Source organism: Quercus robur, chromosome 8, assembly GCF_932294415.1.
Source record: "Quercus robur chromosome 8, dhQueRobu3.1, whole genome shotgun sequence".
NCBI lineage: Eukaryota > Viridiplantae > Streptophyta > Magnoliopsida > Fagales > Fagaceae > Quercus > Quercus robur.
Genome location: NC_065541.1, coordinates 8,852,834 through 8,866,209, shown reverse-complemented (window position 1 = coordinate 8,866,209; position 13,376 = coordinate 8,852,834). Strand labels below are relative to the sequence as shown.

General features: G+C 40.7%; 1 pseudogene; it reads left to right on the top strand.

The window, feature by feature from the left end:
• The first annotated feature begins 1,442 nt into the window (after positions 1-1,442).
• Positions 1,443-4,738, top strand: LOC126695811 (uncharacterized; annotated as a pseudogene).
• Positions 4,739-13,376: the final 8,638 nt, after the last annotated feature.

Here is a 13,376-nt window from a genome sequence, read left to right as displayed (position 1 = left end):
ATCAGAGGAGTTTTTTTTTTTTTTTTTTTTTTTTTTTATAATAAATATTTAATTCCTATAATTTAGGTCACTTTTATTTTAGTTTTTAGATTTATTTTTTGTTTTATAATGGAATATCCGTGACTTTGTTGAAATTTTGTTATGTAAGCAAATTTTAGAAATGTTGAGAAATTTCTAATTTGATACATTGATAATTTTTTGAGAAGTGAAAAGGAAATTTCAAATTTTAAAAACAAAAATAGAACTTCCAAATCAAATTTTAGAGACTACACAGTAAACACATAGTTTTACTTTCTTTCTTTTTTTCAAATAATCTAGACTTTGTGAAATGATTTCACTGTAAAGATCTAGTACGTTAGAGCATTAGATTTAACCTTTGTTTTTAAAGCTTTAAATCTATTCGTTCTTGAATGATTTAAATTTTTGTACATCATTGATATTTAAATAAATATTATTGACTAATATATTATTTAGCATATATTTCAAGTTATTAATAATTTAATAATGTAGTAAAATTTGAAATACTCATTTTATTTAATAATAAATAATGAATTGATAGGTTTTAATAACTGCAAAATGATTTACTCTAATGTAATTATTGGTTGGACTTTTATCACCTATAATTAATTTAGCTATACTCTCTTTAGGTAATATTTTAATTTAAATGCTTGATTATAGGTGTGGGGGCCCGAGGACGGAGGAATGGATTGTTGAACTGTTAGCGTTGGTGTTGGGGCATCACGTACTCGAGGAGTGAATTCACCTGAGGAGAAGGGGAGAAGAGACAAAAGATTCTTAGGAGTTTTAGGTGGGAAGGGCTGGTTGAGGAGAGAGAATCATGAATGTAGGGGAAGTTTCCAACAAGAAGTAGTTTGTTACCTCCGCATTAAATGGTGGGCAATAACTATATCAGTTGCATTGATGAGGAAGTGACTTAAACAGTGTAATTCATAGCTAAGCAGCTCCTTCTACTACCTTCATCAGATGCTTAAAGGGGCAGGTGTCACACTGAGAATGTTGTTAGGTAAAGATGAGGGGTTAAGATGAAAGTAGGGGAGAGTATATATGAGAAAGAAAGTTTCTAGAAATGAGAAGGCCAGCCTGAAAAATATCACAAAAAGGAAGAGGTAGAACAAGAACACTGAAAGAAGAGAATGACTAGTGCATTATTCTTTGTATTAGCAGCCTCCTTGGGCGAACTTGTATTAAGGCATTTACCTACATATTTTATCATATCAAGTATTTCTTCCTTATTATCATCCTTAGGCGAGGCCCTTTCTTGTTGTTTGATCCTTCCTCTTATAAATTCATTGATTTGGGCCAAAATTGAACTGTACAATCCCACTGTTTTAAGTGGACTTCGGCTAGAAGATTTTGAGATCCTTACAATTGGCGTCGTCTGTGGGAAACATCAAAGTGTTGTGGTTTTGTCCTAAGTAGTCATGGCTAACATAGGCCAGGATAGGGAAGAGTCGGTTGGCTCACAAAGAGAGATCCAATTTGTTAACTTGGAGCAAAGGAGAGACAGGCAATGTACGCCAAGTGTTATGGTAGAGTCTTACCACATAGATCGTACTGAGCGAAGCCACTTAAGGACAAGGAGTCATGTTTCATATGATCAAGAGACATGGAAGTTGTAATAGGAGATAGATCACCTGTGCAGGAAGTTGAGACGTAGGGTGCATGATAGAAGGAGTCCATCACCATCACCAAGTGATGGATCAGGGGAAAGCAGGGATCACTCATATCGCTATAGGTCCAGAACTCCATCTAGTGAATCATATTCGACATCTTCACGTTAGGACAAGTTGGAAAATGGTAGGAACAAGCGTGAGAAAGGGTTTTCTCACCATGGCATAAGGAATAATGCGACGAGCAAAGCTCTTCAGCAAATTTCCAAATCACCCTTTGTTAGGAGAATTAATAAGGCCAAACTCCCTCATCGGTTTTCTCAACCAACTTTCACCATTTACAATGGAAGGACTGACCCTGTGGAGCACGTTAGTCACTTCAATTAAAATATAGCAGTTCATACTAGTAACGAGGCCCTCATGTGCAAAGTTTTCCCATCCAGTCTCGAACCTGTAGCCATGCGTTGGTTTGATGCCTTGGAGGAGGGGTCAATAAGGTCTTTTGAAGAGCTCACAAGGGCATTTGGTGCTAGATTTATAACGTGTAGTAGGGTTCCCAAACCGGTAGATTCTCTTTTGTCCATGACGATAAAAGAAGGAGAGACCCTTAAGACTTACTCGGATAGATATTGGGAAATATATAATGAAATAGATGGAGACTTTGTGATGTGGTAGTGAGAACCTTTAAAGTTGGACTCCTTGCGAAGCATGAGTTAAGGAAGTCCTTAATGATGAAGTCTGCTTTGAATATGCGTCAGCTCATGGATCGCATAGATGAATACAAGCGAGTAGAGGAAGATTAGGTATAGGGAAAGGATAAGGCTAAGATGTTCCCGGAAAAGAGGGATCCTCGGGGAGGAGGATATAACAATAATCGTCCCATGAGGGATTTTCCCAACCAGGCGCCATCCATGGGGGCTCAAGTGGTTAATTCGCTATTTAAAGAGCCAATTTATCAGATACTAGAGAAAATAAAAAATGAACTATACTTTAAATGGCCTAATAAGATGGGTGGGGATTCATCCAAGAGGAATCAGAGCCTCTATTGCCATTATCATCAGTATAAAGGGCATGCGACTGAGGACTGCAGGACTCTGCGTGCTCATCTAAATCAATTGGTGAAGGCAGGGAAGCTCAATCAGTTCTTGCATCTGCCTACAGGGCAGATAGGGCACTCGGAAGCTGGATTTCACAGGAATGGCGCTCCTTGGCCAGCATTGGGCACTATTAACGTGATCTTTGCCAAGCTAAGGGGTGATGTTGGGACGAGTACTAAGGTCATGTCTGTGGTTAGGGGCCTTGATTTAGAGGATAGGGTTCAGGCTCCTAAAAGAGCTAAGGTGTTGGCCACCCCTATCTTAGGTTTTTTTGAAGAAGACAAGGAGGGAACATTCCAGCCTCATGATGATGCTCTAGTAGTCACCATAAGGATTGATGGCTATGACGTAAAAAGAGTGTAAGTTGACTAAGGCAGTGGAGCAGAGATCATGTATCCTGATTTGTATAAGGGGTTAAATTTAAAATTCGAAGATCTGGAAAGGTATGATTCACCATTGGTGGGTTTTGACAGGAGGATGGTAATTCCCCGTGGAATGATAAGGTTACTCGTGCAAGTTAGGGACGAGGAGGTGCAGGTTAACTTTATTGTTGTAGAAGCTTATTCCTCATACACGGCTATCTTGGCCAGACCCTGGCTTTATGCTATGGGTACGATGTCTTCAACCCTGCATCTGAAAGTCAAGTATCTCACGCAAGGAAAAGTGGGGGAGCTGGTCGGTAGCTAGGCAATGTTTGGTATCAGCGATCACACAGCATCCCGTGGATCCTATTATGGTGGAAAAAGAGAAAATCTCATAGCAACTAAAGGGTCCTCTAGGAAGATTGGAGGCCGAGACGTGTGGAGAGTTATCTGAGGAGTTAGAAAGGGTGATAATAGGGCAAGAGGAAGAGATATATTTTCAAGTGGGGTCCTAGTTGCCACCATTGGAAAAGGCTGAATTGGTGAAATTTTTAGAAGTCAACATTGATGTGTTTGCTTGGAGCACTTATGATGTACCAGGGATTGATCCTGAGTTTATATGTTATCAATTGAACTTGAATCCTGATGCTACACCACGTAAACAACCTCCTCGGTGTTCATCAAAAGTGCATGTTGAGGCAGTAAGGGTAGAAGTAAACAAGTTGAAATAGGCTGGGGCAATCAAGAAGATTTTTTACTCTGAGTGGTTACCTAACACTATGGTAGTGAAGAAGAAGAACGAAAAGTGGCGTGTGTATGTAGATTTCACAGATTTGAATAAGGTTTGCTCGAAGGACCCTTATCCCATTCCTTAGATTGATTAATTGGTGGATGCAACAGTGAGGCATCCTCGGATGAGTTTTTTGATGCCTTCCAGAGGTATTATCAAATACCTTTATCATTGTCTGATCAAGAGAAGACTGCTTTTCGTGCCCCTAATGGGAACTACCATTATCATGTGATGCCTTTTGGCCTTAAGAATGCAGGGTCCACTTATCAGAGAATGGTGACGTGGATGTTTGAGTCCCAAATTGGGAGGAATGTGGAGATGTACATAGATGATATGGTGGTGAAGAGCAGGTAAGTTGAGGAACATTTGGTAGACTTGGGGGAAGTATTCTCGGTGTTAAGGGAGCATAAGTTACGCTTGAACACATCTAAATGTTCTTTTGGGGTTAACTTAGGAAAATTTCTGGGTGACATGATAACACACCAAGAAATTGAAGTCAATCCCAATCAAATAAAGGCTATTAACAACTTGCATCCTCCTTGGAACCCCAAGGAAGTGCAGAAATTGACTGGGATGGCAGTGGCTTTAAATAGGTTCGTTTCTCGCTCGGTAGACAGGTGTCGTCCTTTTTTCCAGCTTCTTCATAAGTGGAAGGACTTTCATTGGACTGAAGAGTGTGTAGTGGCCTTTGAGGAGCTCAAGCAATATTTGTCAAGCCCCTCAATCCTTTCTAGGCCCGAGAAGGAGGAGGTGCTATATGCGTATTTGGCAGTTACAAATTATGCTGTCAATCTGGTCTTGGTTAGGAATAAGGATGGGGTCCAAAAGCTTGTCTATTATGTCAGTAAGTCCTTGTAGGAGGCTGAGACACGTTATTTACCCCATGGAGAAGGTAGTTTTGGCCATTATGCATGCCACTAGGAAGCTTCCTCATTACTTTCAGGCTCACACCGTGGTGGGGCTAACCCAACTCCCTTTACAATCTCTTTTACGAAAATCAGACTATACAAGCAGAATTGCTAAATGGGGAACCATACGGGGTGCATATGATGTCAAGTACATGCCTCGGGCTGCTATAAAAAGGTAAGTTTTAGCTGCCTTTGTGGTGGAATTCACCGAGGGTACAGTAAGTGAGGAAGAAAAAGCATTAGGTGTTATGACCACCTCGGCCTTGGTTATTCCCCCTTGGGAAGTTTACACTGATGGTGCAGCTAACTGAAAGGAGTAGGAATAGGGATTGTGTTGATCACTCCCGAGAAGCTGGTAATGGAGAAATCATTACGATTAAGTTTCCTAGCCACCAACAATGAGGCTGAGTACGAAACTCTGCTACCTGGAATGGCAATGGTTAGTGAGCTAAGAGGAGAAGTGGTAAAGTTATATTCTGATTCTCGGTTGGTGGTAGGCTAGGTCAATGGGGAGTTTGAGGCTCGAGATGAGAGGATGTAAGGATATCTTGCTAAAGTAAAGCAAGCTCGGGCCCAATTTAGGAGCTTTGTTTTAAAGCAAATCCCTAGGGGACAGAACTCCCATGCCGACTCTTTAGTAATGATAGCAACTTATTTAGGGTCAAGTCTTCCTCGGATTGTTATTATTGAAGATATGACTAATTCTAGTCTTACGAAGAGGCCCTTGGCCGGAGTGCATAGCATCCAAGTTGGGGCGAGCTAGATGGACCTTTTAGTATCCTTTTTGAAATAGAGTTTGTTGCCCGAAGACAATGGTAAGGCCGAAAAGGTGTGTAGGAAGGCTCCATGTTATTGGCTATTTAAAGAACAAAAGTTGTACAAACACTCTTACTTAGGGGCCGTATTTATTGTGTGTGCATCCTGAAGCAGTGGAGCCCTTATTGGAAGAATTACATGAGGGGATATGTGGGAGTCACACAAGAGGAAGATCTTTGGCCTACAGAGCCCTCACCCAGGGATATTGTTGGCCGAGCATGCAGAAAACATCTCAGGATTATATGAGGAAGTGTGACCAATGTCAAAGATATGTCCCAAATATTCATCAACTAGGGGGAGTCTTAAATCCACTTTCTAGCCCTTGGCCATTTGCTTAGTGGGGCTTGGACATAGTGGGACTATTTCCCCGAGCTATAAGGAATTGAAGGTGACTCTTCGTCGAGATAGATTATTTTACCAAGTGGGCAGAAGTTGAGCCACTTGCTAATATCAAGGATGTGGATGCCAAAAGGTTTATTTAGAGGAATATCATCACTAGGTTTGGAGTCCCACATACATTGATCTCAGATAATGGGCTTCAGTTTGATAGTAAGGCCTTTCGAAGATATTGTGGGGAGTTGGGGATTAGGAACAAGTATTCTACACCTGCTTACCTTCAAGGAAATGGCCAGGTCGAGGTTACTAATATGGTCATAGTGTCTGGGTTGAAGAAGAGGCTAGATGTGCAAAAGGGAAATGGGTGGACGAACTGCCCCCTGTGTTGTAGACCTATCATGCTACACCTTGAAGATCAACTGGAGAAACTCCTTTCTCAATGACCAATGGGGTAGAAGCAGTAATCCCTCTTGAGTCAAGGTTCCTTACCCTAAGAATTGATCAGTTCAATGTTGAGGAAAATAACCATCTGCTATCAGATAACTTGGATGTGGCTGAGGAAATGAGAGAAGTGGCCGCAGTAAAAATGACACATTACCAACAAAGACTTAAGCAGGGGTATGATAAGGGAGTAAGGTTAAGGCCTTTAGCTCCAGGAGATTTGGTTTTGAGAAAGGTGGTGGGAATAGCAAAGAACCCTGCCTAGGGAAAGTTGGGGGCTAATTGGGAGGGCCATACATGATAACTTCAGTGGTTGGCATTGGGGCTTATTACTTAGAAGACTTAGATGAAAGTGTAATTCCTTGTCCTTAGAATTTAAATAATTTGCGGCGTTATTATTATTATTAATGCTATGAACTTTTTTGTTATTCATGTTAGGTTTATTTGCGCTTCATTATGGATGCGTTTGTTGAGGTAATCATTATGTATGGAAAAGTTCTAAGTGTTAAATAGAATCTCGGTCTTATTCGATTCCTCGGGTCATAAGTCTTGGGTAAATTAACCTTGTATGGAAAAGTTCTAAGTGTTAAACAGAACCTCGACCTTGTTCAACTCCTCGGGTCACAAGCCTTGGGTAAATTAACAATTCTAGAAAAAAAACTTCTAAGTGTTGGCCAAGATCTAGGTTTAATATGGCTCCTTGGGTCACAAATCGCGAATGAATTGGTCTTTGCAGGAAGCTGCTTAAGTAAAGAGTGAAGTTAAGAAGTTTGAGTACTTCCTTGGGTTTTAGGATTAGTGCAAATGGGTATGCTTTGGGATTCCAAGTCCAACTTAAGGTAAGTTTTGATTCACATTTTTATTAAGTTCTATGACTTAGTCTAGTAATTGTCTTATAAGTCGTTCCAGATTAAATAGAGGGATAAGAAGTGTTGAGTAAGTTAATCACAAGTTAGTGTGGTGCAACTGTCACAAGGAAAAGGAAATAACATGAAATGCAAGCTAACAAGTAAAAGTTAAACAGATGGAAGAGCAAAAACTAAAGTTTAACTTTTTTTCATTAAATTTTGAGAATTGAAGTACAATAGGAAGAAAAAGAGGGCAGTAACTAGATTTAAGCCCAATTACAAAGTTAGTTATTAGCTTCTAAGTCTAAAGCTACGCTATGTAGAGGCTTCTTTTTCTTTCCTTCCCTTCTTTTCTTGTTCCTTTTCAACTAGGCCACTTCAACTGTCTCCTTCGCCTCCACATCCACCTTTGTTGGAGATGGCTGCTCTTTCTCTTTGTCCTTAGCTGGTGTGGCGGATGGGGTGGTGGCAAGCTGGGTTAAGGAAGAAGTAGGGGCTTGGCTGAGGTCAGTTGAAGGCTGGGAAAGATTGGGGGCCAAGGGCAGGGCTGGAGGATAGTAGACCTTGTCAAGAGCCCTGAGCTCTGACTCAATGCTGATCCTAGCTGCATTCAATGCTTGACCCCATACTTCTAGGTAGAAGGCTCGAGCAACATCCTTGAGTTGGGCGGTTAGACTTTTTGCCATCTTAGTCATGCCCATATCATAGGCCGCTTGCTCGGCCTTAGCCTTCTCAGCATCCTTGGCCTTCAACTGTTTCTGCAGCTGTTTTAGCTCCACCATGTTTAGTGCTAGCTTATTTTCGACCTTCCTCCGGGTCTCCAGGCACTCTGTAGCTTGTTTTTCAAAGTTGTTCAGGGTAGCTTTAGCATTTTTCTGAGCCTTTTCAACCTCGGTCAGTTGGGCAAGGGTTTCCTTAAGCTTTTTGTCCACCTTAGCTCGGGCCTTTTCAATTGTTGTTAGCTTGCCCTCAGCCTGCCTAGCCTAGTCCAAAGCGTGGTCCACCCATTCCTCGACCATAAAGGTAGCTTGGATAGACTGCAAGATTGATATCAATTAGTGTTCGTACATATATTATCTTACTTTTTTTTCAAAAAAAAAAAAAAGAAAAAAAAAGAGAGAGAAGGTGATCATGTACCTTCACTAAGTCTCGTTTCAGCGATAAGAAGACTTCGCGTTTTTTAAAGGACTTGAGTTCTTGCATGTCCTCATGAAAGCAGAGAGCTTTCTCTAGACTTTCTGCCATAAGGCCTAAATTGTCTTTCTGATGATCCCTCAGGTTGGCATCATCCATCACAGGACTGCCAAAACTTGGCGTGAAGGAGGGTCTCCAAACAGAAGGCTTAGGTGGCCAGTCCCCCTCGAGTTCTTTTGAGGTCCCAAAAGATGTGCTTTTCTTCTATTAGCCCTTCATTGTTCGGGCTTCCTTTGCTGGGGGTTGGTGGGAGGAGTGGGTAACTTCTCCTTCCTCGGCACCTTTGGTGCCTTTACCTCCTTGGCCCCTCTTCCTTTTCTTATCAGCAGCATCAATAAAAATTGCGCACATCGGAGCAAGAGTGGGTGGTCGGGGCACCATAAGGATAGCTAGAGAAGAGCCCCTAGTATGGGTCGTTAGTAAAGCAAGGAAATCCGAGGTCTTCTCTTCGAAACCCATTCCCTCTAGAATGTTAGTCCCTCTTGGTTGGAGTTGACTTAGGCAAGGCGTAGAGGATGGTGTGAGGTGCTAGGAGCGTCCTCGGGGTCTTCTTGTTAGTAGAAGACCTCGAAGTCTTTATCCGTTACTTCTTGCTGGACAGGTTCTGGTGTGGGCTCCATAGCTTCTTCGTCTGAGGGAATGGGAGGTTCCTGGAAGTAGAGGAGTTTCGTTGCGAGTGGAGTTGGATATTGAGCATCTTAGGTTCCGATTGAAGGAGGCTCAGCTAGTAGGAAGCCGAGGACATCAACATCAATTAAAGCTAGTTGTGCATCCTTAGCTTTGATGACGTACTTCGAGCTTTGGAAGCGTTTTGAAAGGGGTTTGAATTCGAGGATGACATGCACCGCTTGAAACTGACCGTCTGTATGCAGAAAAATCTCTGACTTAAGGATCCGGTTTATATTAGCAAAGTTCACGAGATGCTTGGATGGGGTGGTGTGGTACTCGTCTGTCATTGAGGAAACAATAGGAGTTATAAATCAAATAAAAGAAAAACCTTATAAAGATTAGGAAAGGTCCTATGCATATCTATGGTCAGTGGGAACCCTACCTCGTTTCCCTTCTTGGATAGGACAGTGCAATCCATCATGCCAGGAGATTAACCTAACAGTAGAGTCTCTACACTTAATGTAGTATTTAGTCTTTTCTCCCTTTTGGCAGTTGTATACCCAATTTACATCGTGCCATGTGAGGTTGGTCCCCTTTTTCGGTTTATCATGTCTACACACCCGAGGACCCTAAAGACGTTTGGGGAGTATTGGGTCGGGGTTAGCCTATAATTTATTAGGAAGTCTCTCGTGACCCTTCCCATAGGGATTTCCATCCTGCCTTCTATGAAGGCGATCATCAGAATAACTACGAAGCCAGGAGGTCTGTTCATGACCAACCATTCACCCAGTTCATAATGTTGGAGTTCAACATCGTTGGGGATCCTATATTGAGTCCTAAAGGCAGCCATACCTTCAGGATTGTCTACTAATCTAGCGAATCTACCTATGGAATTTATGGTATAATAAATACAAACTTGTGCAAAAGACTGTGGATTTGAACACACCTATGAGCGATAAAAGAATCTCTCCTCGGGCAGCTGCTTGAACTGAAATTGACAAATGCGTAAATGAGCTCCAACCAGCCCCAAGCTCTCCTTTTATAGGGGTAAAAAAATGAGTGGTAATTTTCCTGCTCATATATGAGAGAAAACGAGGACTGTAGGATCCTCAATGCACTGTAGAACGTGGGGGGACAAGCAGCCGCCTGACGCCATAAATGTGAAATCGTGGATACCGAAGCGTCAAGAGTGTGCTGGAGACAAGTGAAAGGACGTTACCACTAGGGGTGTCCACGAGTCGATTCGGGTGGGGTTTATGCCCAACCCACAACTGACCCGATGACATTGGGTTTCCGACGAGAAGACCCGCCGCTGACCGTAAAAACCCACAGGTCAAGTCGGATTGGACTCAATTGGTCGGCGGTCGGGTCGGTCGAAGTTGAAAATATGCTGCCAGAGGTTCAAATCGGCGGCAACTACATGTTTTTTAGTCGGATCTTCACCGGATTTGAGCCAAAACACTCGATCTGAGCAAAATAACACCATATCTTTGCCGGATTTGAGGAAAACCCACCGGATCTTAGCAAAAAATTACCAGATTTTCGTTGGATTTGAGAAAAACTCACCAGATCTGTGCTGTATTTAAGTGAAACCCAGTAAATTGTAGCTAGATATGAGCGAAAATGAGGAGATCTGAGTGAAAATCAGTATGTTTTCGCTGGATTGGAGGTAGATCTGACCTTTAGTCGGTTGGATCGGGTGGCTCGATTTTTGGAGAAAGAGATCCGCCATTCGACCCGTTGGCATCAGTTTTGAACCTTTAAGACCTGCTGCCGACCACCTCTCTCCTCGGGTCCGACAGTTTTGGTTCGGGTAGCTCCGGATCAGACGGGTTTTGCGGGTCACGGGTGGGTGTGGACAACCCTAGTTACCACGTGGGAACGCATATGGCACGTACAAGGCTCGGTCATGTAACTAAAACCTTGCTTTAATCTCAGAATTAATAGCAAAGTTTTAGAGGGCTATTGTGGGGGCCTGAGGATCGAGGAAGGGATTGTTGAACTGTTAGCACTGGTGTTGGGGCATCACGTACCCAAGGAGTGAATTCACACTAGGAGAATGGGAGAAGAGACAAAAGATTCTTAGGAGCTTTAGGTGGGAAGGGCTGGCTAAGGAGAGAAAATCATGAATGTAGGGGAAGTTTTTAGCAAGAAGTAGCGTGTTACCTCCGCATTAGATGGTGGCACTGATGAGGAAGTGACCTGAACAATGTAATTCACAGTTAAACAACTCCTACTACCTTCATCAGATGTTTAAAGGGGCAGGTGTCACACTGAGAACCTTTTTAGATAAAGATGGGGGGTTAAGATGAAAGTAGGGGAGAGTATATAAGAAAAAGAAAGTTTCCAGAAATGAGGAGGCTAGCTAGAAAAATATCATAAAAAGGAAGAGGTAGAACAAGAACACTGAAAGAAGAGAATGAACAGTGCATTATTCTTTGTATTAGCGGCCTCCTCGAGCATACTTGTATTAAGGCATTTACCTACATATTTTATCATATCAAGTTTTTCTTCCTTATTCTCATCCTCGAGCGAGGCCCTCTCTTATAAATTCATTGATTTAGGCCAAAGTTGAACTGTACAATCTCACTATTTTAAGTGGACTTGGGCTGTAAGATTTTGAGATCCTTACAATAGGAATTTATTGTGGGATTTACTTTAAACAAGTGATAATGTGATATTGAGCTCTCTCTCTCTCTCTCTCCAAAAGGATTTTTTTTTTTTTTGATAAGTAACTTCAAAAGATTGTTATAACAAGTTTAGCTTCTTTTTTTCTTTTTTTTTTTTTTTCTGAAAAAAAAAAAAACTTTGCTGCAATAATGAAATATCACATCACTTTGTTGGAATTTGCAATGTAAGCAAATCTTATTAACGTGAAGTGACTAATTTGATACATTTATAATGGTTTGAAGATTAAAAATAAACGTTTCTACATCATTGATTTTCAATAACTCGAAAATGAGTTACTCTATTTTTTTCAATGAATTAGTGTATTTCTTCTTCAAAAAAGATAAGTAATGAACAGCAACTTAATCAAGTAGAGCGTGACTTAAGAGGTACAAGTACAACACATTTTGTTGTCTTTCATACACTAATAGGTTCTACCCCTAACCAGTTCCTTGTCTCCTCACTTCTTTTGGTATATTGATTATTGTGCAAGTTCATTGGTCACCTTATTACTGGGAGAAAATGGGCAAATGCCCATTTCAAAAAAAAAAAAAAATGCAGCATTTTGCCTCATTTTCCAAACTAATTAGAGAAATGCCCCTTTTTTGAAACTTGATTTTCTCAAAATCGGGTTGTAAAAAAAAAAAAAAAAATTCTGAAGTCCTATAGTGGCATTTTAAGGATCTTATAGTGATGTTTTAAGGACCTATAGTGGCATTTTCTAACTCGATCTCCATGAAGTCGAGTTACATGCAATTTTTTTTTTTCTTTTTTTTGCCTATAACTCGATTTCAAGGAGCTCGAGTTTCAAAATGTCATTATATGTCCTTAAAACGTCACTATAGGCTCCTTAAAAACGCCACTATAGGGCTTAACTCGATTTTGAGAAAATCGAGTTTCAAAAGAGGGTCATTTCCTTAATTAGTTTGGAAAAGATGGCAAAATGCTGGATTGCTTTTTTAAAAAGGGTAAAGGCCAATTTTTTCCCTTATTACTGAGATCATTGAGTCCTCTTGTGAATAGTCTACCAAGCATAGAAGGGGTTATTCCCCATCTTTGCTCATAGAACATCACAATATATATGGGAAATATTTTGCTATTAGACTATCAAAGTGGGAGCTTATGCATGCATCTGAATCTTGAAAACTCCATCTAAAGACTCTAAACCAATTGCAATCATTTAGTAATTCTAATAATGTTCCTTAATATCTATTTTGTTGCACTTTTTCTGAGATAAAAGAAATCAAATCTTGAACTTTTAGTTCCAAAGCAAGCATGATTCAACTTTCAAGCAATGGATCCATTAAAACTTTGATAAATTACTACTGTTTTAATTTATTTTGTAATAGAACATGTTCATATGTTATATCATTTTTGCCTAAAATACAAATCACCTATGAATGGTGCTAATTTTCACTATAAAATCAATAGGTGTGCACCAAGTGGGTGTAGGAGAAAGAGGTTAGCCTTTTTTTTTTTTTTTTTTTTGGTAAGGGTGCGTATTAAATTTGTTAGCGTCTTGAGAGTTGAGAAGGCAGAAAAGATTTGAGATGGAGTGTTTATTTGGGAGAGTTTATTTAGAAAATGGTGGATAAATTACATGTTAGTTAATATTGAATGGGTTCTTTAGGAGAAATTATATAGTCCTCATGGTAAATCACGCTACTTGTCCACAAT